At 40.1% G+C, this 13,796-nt stretch overlaps 1 non-coding gene across 1 annotated transcript; it reads left to right on the plus strand.

Moving 5' to 3' along the window:
- The first annotated feature begins 10,517 nt into the window (after positions 1-10,517).
- On the plus strand, positions 10,518-10,625 carry LOC148755477 (U6 spliceosomal RNA). Its single transcript, XR_016018809.1, has one exon. It is a non-coding gene; the product is annotated as a U6 spliceosomal RNA (small nuclear RNA).
- Positions 10,626-13,796: the final 3,171 nt, after the last annotated feature.

Here is a 13,796-nt window from a genome sequence, read left to right on the forward strand (position 1 = left end):
ATGATTGTTTCACAACCCACAGGGTTGTTGTGAGGATTCAGTTAAATAATGTACATAAAGTGCTGCGCACTGTACTGTAAATTCAAGTCACTGGACTGTGAGCCTCAGGAGGGCAGGCAGGGTCTGAGTCTGCTTTGTTCACCCTGAAGCCCCAGGATTTAACAAAAAGGCTGGCCTTTAACAGAGGCTCTGTAAAATTTGATGAGTGAATGAATGAGGATGCTGGCCCAAATTAAAGATTCAATGCTATAATAATTATATCTGACAGTGTCTTCTACTTGCACATCCAAAAACAATAATGTAAGAGAAAACCACCCAAAAACTGATTTCACAGATTTTCACTAAAGAATTGCTAGCAGGGGAAAGCAGGGTCTGTGTTTCCAGCAAGATGCTATGTTAAACACTCTTTAGACCCTCTAACCAAAAAGCAGCCAAATATGCCAGCTTAAAAAACCAACCAAACAAACAAACAAACTAACTTTAATGTACCAATTAACTCTCAGAAAGGTAAGGCATATTCACAACCAAAAGCTGACTGAATACTTGTTAATGCTGTTCTGAAGCTACATAAAGTACAGATCAAAGACAAAACCCAGAGCCCACCCCAGGTGAGGACTCTAAGAGAAAACCCCCTCCACATAAAGCCAAGACCCCCCACATTTACATATTGGTGTCAGGTGTATTAGGAAAAAACCATCCTACTCTCTACTCCATGGGGACCATAAGGCAAATTGCTTATACTCAACATTGACAATGAGTGGAAGGGGGGGAAAAAACCTCTCTTAGGATTGTACCTACAAGCCAACTCTAAAAAGAGGGTTTGTGGCCTGAATTCACTCTACTTGGCTAGTCCAAAAATACCAAGCCAAGAATTTAGTTTAGAGAGGTCTCAAGACAGCAATGACCACAGACTCCTGGCACAAGTCAGTGCAAATTCGCTCTGTAGGAATCCACCTTCAACACAATCTCAAAGATTACCCAAAGGTCAAATTCTGATATATGTGCTCACAGTCTCAATTACAAAACACACGAGAAAAACAGCCATCATGAGGAAGAGTCAGCAGAAACAACAGGTAGTAGATTTAGACCCACAAAGACCTCAAACACTTGAATTATCAGACATCAAATTTAAACTAATTTTAACATATTTAATGAAATTTTTAAAGGGTATTGAAAATATAAGTGAAGAGTAAGTGTCTACAAAAGTGACTTCACAAATTTAAAAAAGAATTTCTAGAAATGAAAAATATGATGACTGAAATTTAAAACTCAGCAGATAAACTCAACAAATTAAACACAGTTGAAAAAAGAATGAAACAGAAATCACAGAGGTGGAAAATATCAAAGAGAGATTAAGATACTTGGAGATTAGTGTGAAAAGTTGTAATTTGTACTTAATCATGATTACAGAAGGGAGAAAGAATGGGACAAAGGCAATATCTGAAGAGATAGTGGTCATTGAATCAGTCATTATATCTGAAAAATTTCCATAAACAATGAAAATAATCGTTACAGATTTAAGAACATAAAGAAGCCCAAGCAGAGTACACTTTTAAAAAAAAAATTAACACCTAATAGTGTTACTAGATTTAGAAAATAAAAATACAAGACTCCTACTTGAATTTCAGATAAACAATGAAGAATTTTTCTTTAGTATAAGTATGTCCCATGCAATATTTGGGACATACTTAAACTAAAGTTTTGTTGCTTATCTGAAATGTAAATATAACTGGGCACCCTCTATTTCTTTTTTTTTTTTTTTTTTTGGCAATACTAACACCTAGACACATTATAATGAAACTGTAAAAAAACCAAAGAAAAAGAGAAATTCATAAAAGCAGCCAAAAAAAACAGACAGATGTCTTCTAAGTCAATGACAATTAGACCGACAGCTGACTTCTCAACAACATCAAGAGATGCCAAAAGTCAGTGGAATAATATCTTCCATGTGTTGGAAAAACATAACTAGAATCTATATATAGAGAAAATATCCTTTTAAATGAGACTAAAATAAAGACATTCTCAAACAAAAACTGAACAAATTTGCTATAAACAGATTCTTGTCTTTTAAAATGCTAAAGACTCCTTCAGGCACAAGAAAAGTAATCCCAGATGGAAGGTCATAGACACAAGAAGAAATGGAAAGCAAGGAAGATAGTGAATGTGTGGGTAAATCTCAGCAACATAGATTGACCAAACCATTAGTACCATGTGGGATTAAAAAACCAAAGTAGAGTTAAAATACATCACAACAATAGAATGGATGAGAGAGATGCCTGAAGTTTTAGTTTGCACTTGGGGGGCAAAGGATAATGGCAGCTTATTTTCAAATTTGACTAAGTAAGTTGACAGATGTTGAAATTTCTAAAGTAATAACTAAAATAATAGCAGTGAAGTATATAACATTCAAACAGATGACTAGGATAAAATGAGAAAAATAATCAGTCCCCCCAAAATGGCAAGAAAAAAAAAACAGAAAAGGCAAAACAAACAGAAAGAAAAAATCCAAATTCCTGTCTTGTGGTTCTAAGACTAAGAACCCCCTTTTTTTGCGATCTATCAGCTTAGGACCATTTCCCACATTCTTTGGCTCATCTCTCCTTCCTCTATTTCAAGGCCATCACTAGCAGATCAAGCCTCTCTTACACTTTAAATTTCTCCTTCTTTTTCTTTCACTTCATCTCTCTCTGACTTGGCCAGTGAAGGTTCTCCACTTTTAAGGACTGATGTGCTTAGATTGGACCCACCTGGAAAATCTAGATTACTCTCACCATCTCAAGATCCCCTTAGTCATATTTCCAAAATCTCTTTTGCCACCTAAGGTAATATATTCACAGGTCCCAGAGAATAGGGCATGGACATCTTTGAGAGACCATTATTCTGCCTATAGAGGAACATTCTATAATTATTCTGAACCCTTCAAAAATGTCAATGTCATAAAAGCTTTTTTTCTAAGGTTGGTGAACTTTTGTAGATTAGAAAAGAGTAAAGAGACAGGACAACAAAATGTATTTTAGTAGTGTAATGTGCAATACTTGATTGAATTCTGGATTTAAAAGAGATTAAAAAAACAGCTATTACTATAAAGCTCATTATTATAACAATGGGAATATTTGAATATGGGCTATATATTCAATAATAGTATTTTATCAATGTTAAATTTCCCAGATGTGATCATTGTATTGTGATCATGTAGGAGAATGTCTTTGTTCTTAAGAAGTATGTGCTTAATTGTTTCAGGGTAAAGTGTTATGATATCTCTAATTTACACCAAAACTTTGAAATAACAATAAGAGAGCTAACATAGATGTAGCAAAATGTTAATATTCGGTGAATCTAGGTAAAGGATGAATAAGTATTCGTTGTATGAGTCTTGCAATTTTTGGTAGGCTTGAAAGTTTTCAAAATAAAAAGTTGTGATAAAATTAATGCTAAGAGAAACAAGACTAACAAAACAAAAAATTCTGGCAAAACTAATTAAAAGAAAAAGAAATAAACAATGAAAAAGATGACATAACTACAGATGGTATGGAGATTTAAGGAGATAATAAGCAGATATCATAAAAAATTACATGCCAAGAAATTTTAAAGCTTAGATGAATTGTACAAATTCCAAGAAAAAAAAAGTACAGATTACCAAAACTGACTCAGGAAGAAACAGAAACTCTGAGTAATACTAAAATCATTAAAGAATTTTACTTCAATAAGAACCTTCCCACAAGGAAAAAGATCAAAATAGATGGTTTTATCAGCAAAATATTTGAAAAAAGTATTTTCAAGTTTATACAAACTGCTCCAGAGTAATGAAAAAGAAAAACACTCCCCTACCTCAATTCTAAACCTATTCTAAAACCTATTAAGGACAGTATGAGAAAGAAAAATTACATGCCAATCTCACTCATAAACATAGATGAAAAATCCTAAATAAAATATGAGCAAACTAAACCCAGCAATGGGTAATAAAAAGGGTAAGAAATACATCAGAACACAGTTGTATTTATTTCAGGAATCCAAGGTTGTTTTAACATTTTAAAATTACTTAATATACTTCACTACATTGACAGATTAAAGAAAAATAATAATATGGTCATATTTGTAATTCAGAAATTGTTTAATATAATTCAAGATCATTCATGATTTTTTTTTCAAAAGTTAGCAAGCTATAAGTAAAAGAGAAATCTCACAATTTGCTAAAAGGTATCTGGGAGAGAGAGAAAATGAGAAAGAAAAGAAAGAAATCCACCTTACATCATACTCAATGGTGAAACACTGAAAGCATTTTCTTTAAGATCATGAACTGAATAGGGTCACGTTATTGCCCCTTTAATCATCACTAAACTGGGGTTCCTGGCCAATGTATGTATGCAATAAATAGGAACAAATGGTATCCAAACTATAAAGAAAGAAAAAAATATCATTATGTATAGAAATAAAAAATTTAATGCAAAATATTAGAATTAATAAAATAGTGTTAAGAACGATTGCTGAATATATCAGCAATCTATAGGATTCAATGTCATTTCTAAATACTAGCAACAAAATTTGAGAATATTAGTTTTACAATACACTACAATAGAGTCAAAACTTATAATTAAAATTTTGCATCAAAAATTTTAAATTAAAAAAACTTTTAATTGAAAAAATTTAATTTTTAATGCTAAAATTAGCATTAAAAATGTAAAGCACCCAGAATTAAATTGGGCAAGGCCTCTGTAGAGAATATAAAGAATATTTAAATAAATGGAGAATGATACCATAGGTAGAAAGACACAATAAAAAACATATATCAGTTTTCTCTCAATTGATTAAACCCTCAGTAGAATTCTTTTTGTGGGACATACAGGCTCATTCTAAAATATATGTGGAAGTACAAAACACAAAGACACTTCAAAAGAAGAACAAAATGGGGACATGTCATTAAAGATATAAAAAATTATTTTAAAGCTATTCACTACTAAGATAATGAAATATTAACATGGGAATAGACAAAATGATCAATGGAAGGAATTAGAGAGCCTAGAAATAGACCTGCACATATATCAACATGAGTTACGACCAACTTGACATTGTAAATCAATGAGAAAAGGATGGACTCTTCAATAACTGCTGCTGGGACACTTGGTTATATATATGGGAGGGGGGAATTAAATTGAATCCTTACCTCACACCATACACTGAAATCAGTCCCAGGTAGATGAAAGACTTATAAAGCTTTTTAGTGGATAAAAGAGGATAATTTTTCATGACTGAGATAAGGGGATGACTTTCTACACAAGACATAAAAGAACTTACCTTAAAGGAAAGGAATAGTAAGTTTAGTTACATTAAAATAATAACTTCTTTTATCAAACGACATAAAGAGAGTCAGAAAAAAAGCCACGAACTAGGAAAAGATATATGCCATCCACAGTCAGACTAACAGCAAGAACTCCCACAAACCAAGAAGTGAAAGACAAACCATCCAATAGACAAAAGATTTAAAGCAAACACTTCACAGAAGAGGAAACCAAATGAGTAATAAACATGTAAAGACATCCAACCTCATCAGTATTCAGGAAATGCAAATTAAAACTGTAATGTGTTTCCAAATTTGGAGAATCAAAAAGTTCAATCTTGGGGTGGTGGGGTGGCTCAGTTGGTTAGAGCGCAGTGCTCATAACACCAAGTCACAGGTTCGATTCCCACATGGTCCAGTGAGCTGTGCCCTCCACAACTACATTGAAAACAATGCCTTGACTTGGAGCTAATGGGTCCTGGAAAAACACACTGCTACCCAATATTCCCCAATAAATTTTTTTTAAAAAGTTTAATCATATTAAGTGTAATTACAGTTTATGGGACAATACAAGGTTGAACAAAGGTGGTCATAGGATACCTTTGCTTGATTCCTGATCTTAAAGAGAACACAGATACTGCTGGTGGAAGCGTAAATTGGTACAAGCCCTCTGAAAACAATGCTCCATTACGTAGAAAAGTTGACAGTGTATATTCTCTATAAGCAGCAATTCCACTCCTAGCTACTTAACTCTAAGAAACTTGTTCCTGTACCACAGAAGACGAACAAAATGCTCATAGCGGCACCATTTGTAATAGGAAAATCTGGAAATAACCAGAAAGTCGGTCAACTGTAGAATGCATAAATAAACTGTGAGATATCCATATGGCAGAGAAAATAAATGAATTACAACTACATGCAGCTACACAGCTGTATCTCAGGAACAAAATGCTGAATACTAAAAGCAAGTCACAAAAGAATACAAGATCCCATTTTTACAAAGTTCAAAAAGGCAAAAAGCAGGCAATATTTATTCTCAGAAACATATTAATCTGGTGAAATTACCTCTGAGGAGTGAGGTTAGGAAATGAGATTGAGAGGGTGGTACACAAAGGACCTCAAAACTAATTGTATAGTTATTTTTCTTAAACTGGGTAGTAGGTGATGGGGAGGGAGAGAGGAGACCATGTTAGTTCACTGATGGGAGTTCTGCATGCCAGTCCTCGTTGAAAGGAGAGGAGAAGGGTCATGTGTTCCCTTCACTGGGGGTATTGGGAGGCAGAGATGAGGAAACTTGGAAGAGACATGAGAAGAGAGACAGGAGAGTCTGGCACAATGGAAAGTGTGGAAGGCACGTTTGTAGGGAAGCAGGAAATGGAAAGGTCAACATTAATTACCCATTAGGGTCTTTAACATATATAAACTTAATCTTTAATGATCCCATCAGAGAGGCATTGTACCCATTTTGCAGATGAGGCAACCGACATTCAGGCTACTTTACCGATTCCTCTTCCAGCTCTCAAATGCCCCAAGGCTAAGAGAGCTCTTCTCCACCTATACTCACTTCTGGATGATTTCACCCAATCCACAGCTCTAAATGTCATCTGTCCACTAATGACCTTCACATTGACAGTCCAACCAGACCTCTACTGGAAACTACCATCTGGTAGCCCCAGCAGCCTGCTCAACCTCCACACTTGGATGTGTCCAAATGAGAACACTTGATTGTTCTCAGGATTAGGGAGGGCTTCTCTGAATCTTCCCCATCTCAGCAAATGGCAGCATCAGGTCAAAATTCTTGGGCAATCCTGTCTTCCTTCATGCTCCTCATTTAATCCAGGCGCGAATTCTGTGAGCCGTTTCTTTAAAATAAACCTTGAATCCGGCCACGTTTCACCCTTCACCATGTCCTCCCTGGTCTAAGGCCCTGTGATCTCTCACCTGGACATTAACACACAACAAATCTTCCTGCGTCCATCCACTCTGAACTCCCTTTCCATCCATTCTCCACCCAGCAGCCAGAATGATCGCTCAGTATGTAATCCATCTGGGTGGTGGTTACAAGGATGTGTTCACTTTGTAGAGATTCACTGAATTTTAGGCCTATCATTTGTGCACTATTTTGTATGGATTTTATGCTTTAAGAAAAAGTTCACTTCGGTTTCCTCCTCCTCTTCCTCTCCCTCTTTTCTTCCCTTCCTTTCCCTTTCTGAACAATTTAGTTCAGAACAAGAGCTACTAGGTGCGGTGGGGCCAGGCAAGGGCAGATATGGAGAGGGACAACAGGAGAAGAGTGGCCTGGAGTGAGGTGTCAGAGCCTGGGTGGGGGAGGAGGACGTGCACCGGAGGAGGCAGCCCTGAACAGGTGTTGAAGCCCCAGCAAGGTAAGGGAGGCTGTCACACAGGGGCAGGGATGGCCCAGCACTGGGTGTTAGAGACCCGTTGGGTAAGAAGGGCATTGCCATAGGGGTGCTGCCAGGGGCAGGCAGAGTGGCATAGTGAGGAGGACAGACGTCTGTACAGCAGGGCAGACCTGACTAGGGTGAAATACATAAAAATGTAATGAGATTCCTGGGAGCACCTGCCACCACTCCCACCCAAAATGGCAATCACGTCTAGGGTACAGATCTCGGTTTCTAAATACATTCCCCACAGAAAGGAAAGAAAGAAAGAAAGAAAGAAAGAAAGAAAGAAAGAAAGAAAGAGAGAGAGAGAGAGAGAGAGAGAGAGAGAGAGAGAGAGAGGGAGGGAGGGAGGGAGGGAGGGAGGGAGGGAGGGAGGGAGGGAGGGAGGGAGGAAGGAAGGAAGGAAGGAAAGAAAGAAGGAAAGAAAGAAGGAAAGATAGATAGATAGATAGATAGATAAATAAATAAATAAATAAATAAATAAATAAAGAGGTCCTTGGAGAAATGGCCTGTTCCAGTGCTGGGGCAGGAAAAGTAGTACAAGATAAGCCTGGAACATCTTGTCGTACCAGAAAGTAGAAATACTCCAAGATAGATGAGGGAATGTTATAAGGATAGAAAGCAGCCTAAAGGGGCTTTCTCACTGGCTTAAATTAGGAGCAAGTTGATATCAAAATAAATAATAACATTAATAGCACATCAACAGGCAGAAAAATCACATGATCTTATTAATAGATGCAGAGAGAATATTTGACAAAATCCAACACCTGTGGGGGCGGAGCCCCAGAGAGTAGTTTCCAGGCTCTCGGCCTCACATAGACAGGTGCTGGCTCAGGTAGTAAATGGCCAACTGTGATTGCATGGCCATCAGCTGTGGCTAGTTGGCCGTCAGCTGTAACCAGTGAGCCATTGGCCACAATATAACTGCTGTGGATACGGAGAGGAGGAAGGAAGAGAAGGAGAGAAGAAGGATGGGGCTAGCAAGAAGATGGCGGCTGGGCTGGCAAGCGTGGATGGCGGTTTGCGGACAGTGTGTATCCAGCCTCCAGTGAGAGTATAGTGCCGCCAGAGAGAATAAAGTGGTATGACTCCCCTACCTATGGCTCCGTGGGTGTTCCTTTTTGGCCTCACCGTGTCCTGCGTTCTTATGAGGGGAGCGGGAGCAGAGACCCCGCAGGCCGTCCCGCATGACAAATGGCGCAGCGAGCAGGGTCTCCCGCATGACAACACCCAATCATGACAAAAACTCTCAACAAACTAGAAGTAGAGCGGAATTTTCTCTACTTAATAAAGAACATCTACCAGAAAAAGCCACAGCTAACATACTTAATGGTGAGAAACTGTCCCACTACGATCAGTTAATAAGGCAAGGATGTTCCCTTCACAACAGCTTTTCAACATCATGCTGGAAGTACTGGTTAATGCAATAAGACAAGAAGAGGAAATAAGGAGCATAAAGATTGGGAAGGAGGAAATAAAACCGTGATTGTGTATGTAGAAAATTCAAAAGAATCAACCAAAAAAACTTCTGAACCAGCAGCTTTATTATTCATAATTGCCAAAATTTGGATGGATAAATAAACTGTGGTCCATCCAGACACGGGAATATTATTCAGCACTAAAAAGAAATGAGCTATCAAGCCGTGTTCTCTCTGCCCTGGTCTGCCAGCACTTTGTTCCTCTCAGAGGACCCTGGTGTAACTGGTGTCTAGAGCATGCCCTCTGAGTTAGTCAGTGCATATGCAAGTGTGCAGGCAATACATCTGCATATGTACGTGTGTATGATAGCATGAATACTTACTGTTCTGCTCCTTGCCTTCAAAAAAACAGCGACTTTTATTTTGGAATATATTTTATATTTACACAACAGTTGCAAAGGTAGTACAAATAGTTCCTGTACACCTTTCACCTGGTTTCCCCTACTGTGAACATCTTATGAGTACATTTGTATGGTCCATTTTTCACACTGCTATTATCCAAATTCCACAGTTTATTCTAATTTCATTAGTTTTCCCCTAATGTCTATATCCTGTTCTGGCGTGCCATCGAGGACACCACATGGTATAGCGTTGTCATGTCTCCTTGGCTTCATCTAGTCTGTGACGGCTTCGTAAACGTTCCTTGTTTTTGATGACCTTGACAGTCTTAAGGAATACTGGTTGGGTTTCTCTGAGAGGAACAAGGTACTTGAAGGGCAGGACACTGCATGCCCTTTTCTACCTTTTGAATTCTGAATGTGAATGGTTAAAAATCAAGTGTTTTGTGCTGCTTTTTGGCAGCACGTAGGAGATCTGACAATTAAGTTTGTGAACTTGTTGCAACAATGTCGCTAACCTTTTTTGAGGTCAGAGGGATTGTTCATTATGAATTTTTACCAACTGGACAAACAGTTAACCAAGTGTACTATTTGGAAGTGCTGAAAAGGCTGCGTGAAAAAGTTAGATGACCTGAACTTTTCGCCAACAATTCATGGCTCTTGCATCACGACAATGCACCAGCTCACATGGCAATGTCTGTAAGGGAGTTTTTTAGCCAGTGAACAAATAACTGTATTGGAAACACCCTCCCTACTCACCTGATCTTGCCCCCAGTGACTTCTTTCTTTATCTGAAGATAGAGGAAATATTGAAAGGAAGACACTTTGATGACATTCAGGACATCAAGGGTAATATGACAACAGCTCTGATGGCCATTCCAGAAAAAGAGTTCCAAAATTGCTTTGAAGGGTGGACTAGACTCTGGCATCGGTGCATAGCTTCCCAAGGGGAATACTTCAAAGGTGACCATAGTGATATTCAGCAATAAGGTATGTGGTACTTTTTCTAGGATGAGTTCGTGAACTTAATTGTCTGACCTCATATACAAAAATTGGAACGATACAGAGAATATTAGCATGGCTCCTGTGTAAGGGTGACATGCAAATCTGTGAGGTGTTCCATACTTTTTAGTGTTTAATGGGTATAGAGTTTCAGTTTTACAAGATGAAAATATTCTAGAGATCTATTGCACAACAATGTAAATAACTATACACTTAAAAATGGTTAAAATGACAAATTTAATGTTATGTGTTTTTTACCACAACAAAATAAAAGTGCTCTGACGCAAAGGTGACAAAATGTTGATATCTGTTCAGAAATGGGTACCCAGGTTCTCTAAATAATTATGTTCTGTAATTTTCTGCAAATATGAAAATTTTAAATCTCAAGCAAAGGATTCTGCATGTGCAAAGGCCCTGAGGCAGGATGAAGCATAGCCAGTACGAGTTGGAAAGCGAGGAGCAAAGGACAGGATGGCACAGGATGAGAGAAGTAGGTGGGGACTTGATCATAGGGCCACAAAAGACAACACCCTTCCCACACATTCCAGAGGCTCCCACCCCTGCCAGCCTACAAACCGTTCCTTCCTCAAGCAGTAAGAGGGCTCCTGAGTCACCTCCCAAGTCACCAGTGCCAGTGCCTTCCCAGGCCCTGCTGTATCCTAAACATGACAAGCTCATTGTTCCCCTTCTCCTGAAGGCTGCTTTCCCCCTAAGAGGCAGTTCTGAGCCTACAGGTTTCTGTGGGCGGATGCCCCAGGGCAGGGTTCACAAAGACACCACTGTCTGGGGCACCATCCTGGCCCAGCAGAGCAAGATCCTTGCCTGATCTTCCAGCTTCCACATCAAAGAAGAAAGATCAAAGCTCCGCCAACAGCCCACAGTACACAGCCCAGCCCTGGTTCCGGGGTAGCTCTCTTGTGGCGCATTTCACCCTCTCGGAGGTGAGGAGGGAGGTGGAGGCAGGACACTGGCAGTAGCTGCTAGGCGCTAGCTGGATGCCCATTAGACACGCCAAGCTACGGGGCAGCAGCATCTCTCATGTGCACAGCACAGCACGAGGAAGGCAAGGCCAGTATTGGTATGCTTAGGACAGGTAACAAAATGGAATCAGGGTGTGTCGAGGTCACACAGCTGGCCACAGGGCCCAGACCCTCAGGCTCCCTGTCCAGCACCCTCCCAGAAACACAAGAAGGCTTCCACCGCAGGAGTGGCAGTCTGACTAATGGAGACACTAGGGCCAGGCTTCCCAACTACACCAATTAGTCGCTGGGATCTTTGGGCATAGGATGGCCTCCTGACCTTGACCTCCCAAAGGTGCCAAGTGCAATGTCTAGCATGTTCAACAGACCGTAGCTCTTCTTGCCATGACTCCCTAGAAACAACCCACCAGAGACTTGTTACTTAACAGCCCAGACACGCTGGTGAGCATTGCAAGGGCTGACACAGGAAGAGGGGTGAGGGTAGCAGAGGGGCAGAGCACCCCCTGGGCAGGCCCAGTATAGCAACTGCCTCTGGCCTCCAAGAGGACCCTCTGGGATAGACCCCCAGCCCCACCCTGAGAGTCACCAGCTTTGCTGTGATTAAATGCACTCAGAGCCACAGAGGAAGAGGTGGCAGGCAGGAGACCTGGGGTCCAGCCCCATGCTGATCATAACACCCCATGTTACTCTGGGTGAGTCACTTCTTCTGCGTCTCATGCTTTTTGTATCAGCAAAATGAAGAGTCTGAACTTAATGAAATTGAAGTTCCCTTCAAAACTAAGTTCCTATGAGTGTATTTTATTCCCAAATTCCTCCTAAAAGAAATGGATAGCTGGATAGAGATAGACGGATGTGTGAGCGGCTGGATGGATGGATGATAGATTTAAAAAAAAACTAATTAGTTAATGTCCTCTCTTAAGGCAGACTCCTGAAAAAAGAAAATGAAGGAATGAAGGGAGGGAGGGAGAGAGGGAGGGAGGGAGGTTGGTTGTCATTTGGGGCATTCAGGGACCAGCAACTAAAAGGTAAGACCTACAGGGCTTCCTATGGGGCTGGTGCTCCAGGAATCAGGATAAGCCTCAGAGACTCAGAACTCAAAACTGGCCAGTATGCATTTTTCTTTCTCCCGCCCCACCAGGATAAGGCCCTCCCTGTGACTCTAAGAATCCAGCCTTGTGTTGTGTTTGCATTGGAATCTGTTAGAAGCCCCTCTTATGACAACCAGGCCTAAGAGAGAAAGCTAGACCTAGATAGAAAGTCAGGAGCTTTCTCAGTAACCCAAGCGACTACTCATTTTATAAGACACAGTATAAGACTAGTGAAATACAATATGATTTTAATGAACTAAATATCCTACAGATTCAAATGACCGATGCAATGTCTCCATGTCAGTATTTCATCTCTACTGTGAACCACCAACTTGAATGTCTGACTCACTCCTGGGCATCTGAGGAACAATTGTCATCTCAGACTTGTCTAAAATTCATCTCCCACAGCCTTCCCAGCTCAGTAAGCGGCCATTCTATTCTTCCAGATAATAGGACTAAAACTTAGGAAGCTTCCATGGCCCTTTTTTAATCCCACTTATTAGCAAGTGCAACGGCTAATTTTATGTGTCATCTTGACCAGCTGCAGGGTGCCCAGCTTAAACATTATTTCTGGGTGTGTCTGTGAAGGTGCTTCCCCTCTATTATGTCTGGGCAGACATGCAATCCGTTGAGGGCCTGAATAGCACAAATGCCGAGGAAGGAGGAATTTGTCCTTTTTTTCCTGCCTCACAGTTTGAGTTGGGACATCTCATCTCATTTTCTCTGGCCCTCAAACTGGGATTCACACCCTCAACTCCCCTGGTTCTCAGACTTGGAATGAATTACAACACCAGCTTTCCTGGGTCTCCAGTTTGCAGACGGCAGACCGTGGGAATACTCACGTGAGCCAATTCCTCATAATAAATCTGTGTGTGTGTGTATGTGAGTTTGTGTGTGTATGCGCTATTGATTCTTTTCCTCTGGAGAACCCTGACTAATACAGCAAGTCTGGCTGGTTTCACCTTTGCACAATAGCTAACACATACCAGATGTGCTATGTGCCAGGCACTGTTCTAAACACTTTCCATATTAAGTCGTTTAATTTTCACAATAATTCTGTGAAGTAGGTACTCTTATCCCCATTTTACAGATGAGGAAACTAAGGCACAGAAAGGTTTGTGCCTTAGTTTGAAGGCAGACTGCGTGGTCCCAGTGTCCTAAACCACACTGCCTTCCAGGGACTTCCGTTGCCTCCATCACGACAGTTCTGGCCCCAGGCACCACCCTCTC

Source organism: Rhinolophus sinicus, chromosome 14, assembly GCF_057876585.1.
Source record: "Rhinolophus sinicus isolate RSI-liver-muscle chromosome 14, RSI-T2T, whole genome shotgun sequence".
In the NCBI taxonomy this organism is placed as follows: domain Eukaryota; kingdom Metazoa; phylum Chordata; class Mammalia; order Chiroptera; family Rhinolophidae; genus Rhinolophus; species Rhinolophus sinicus.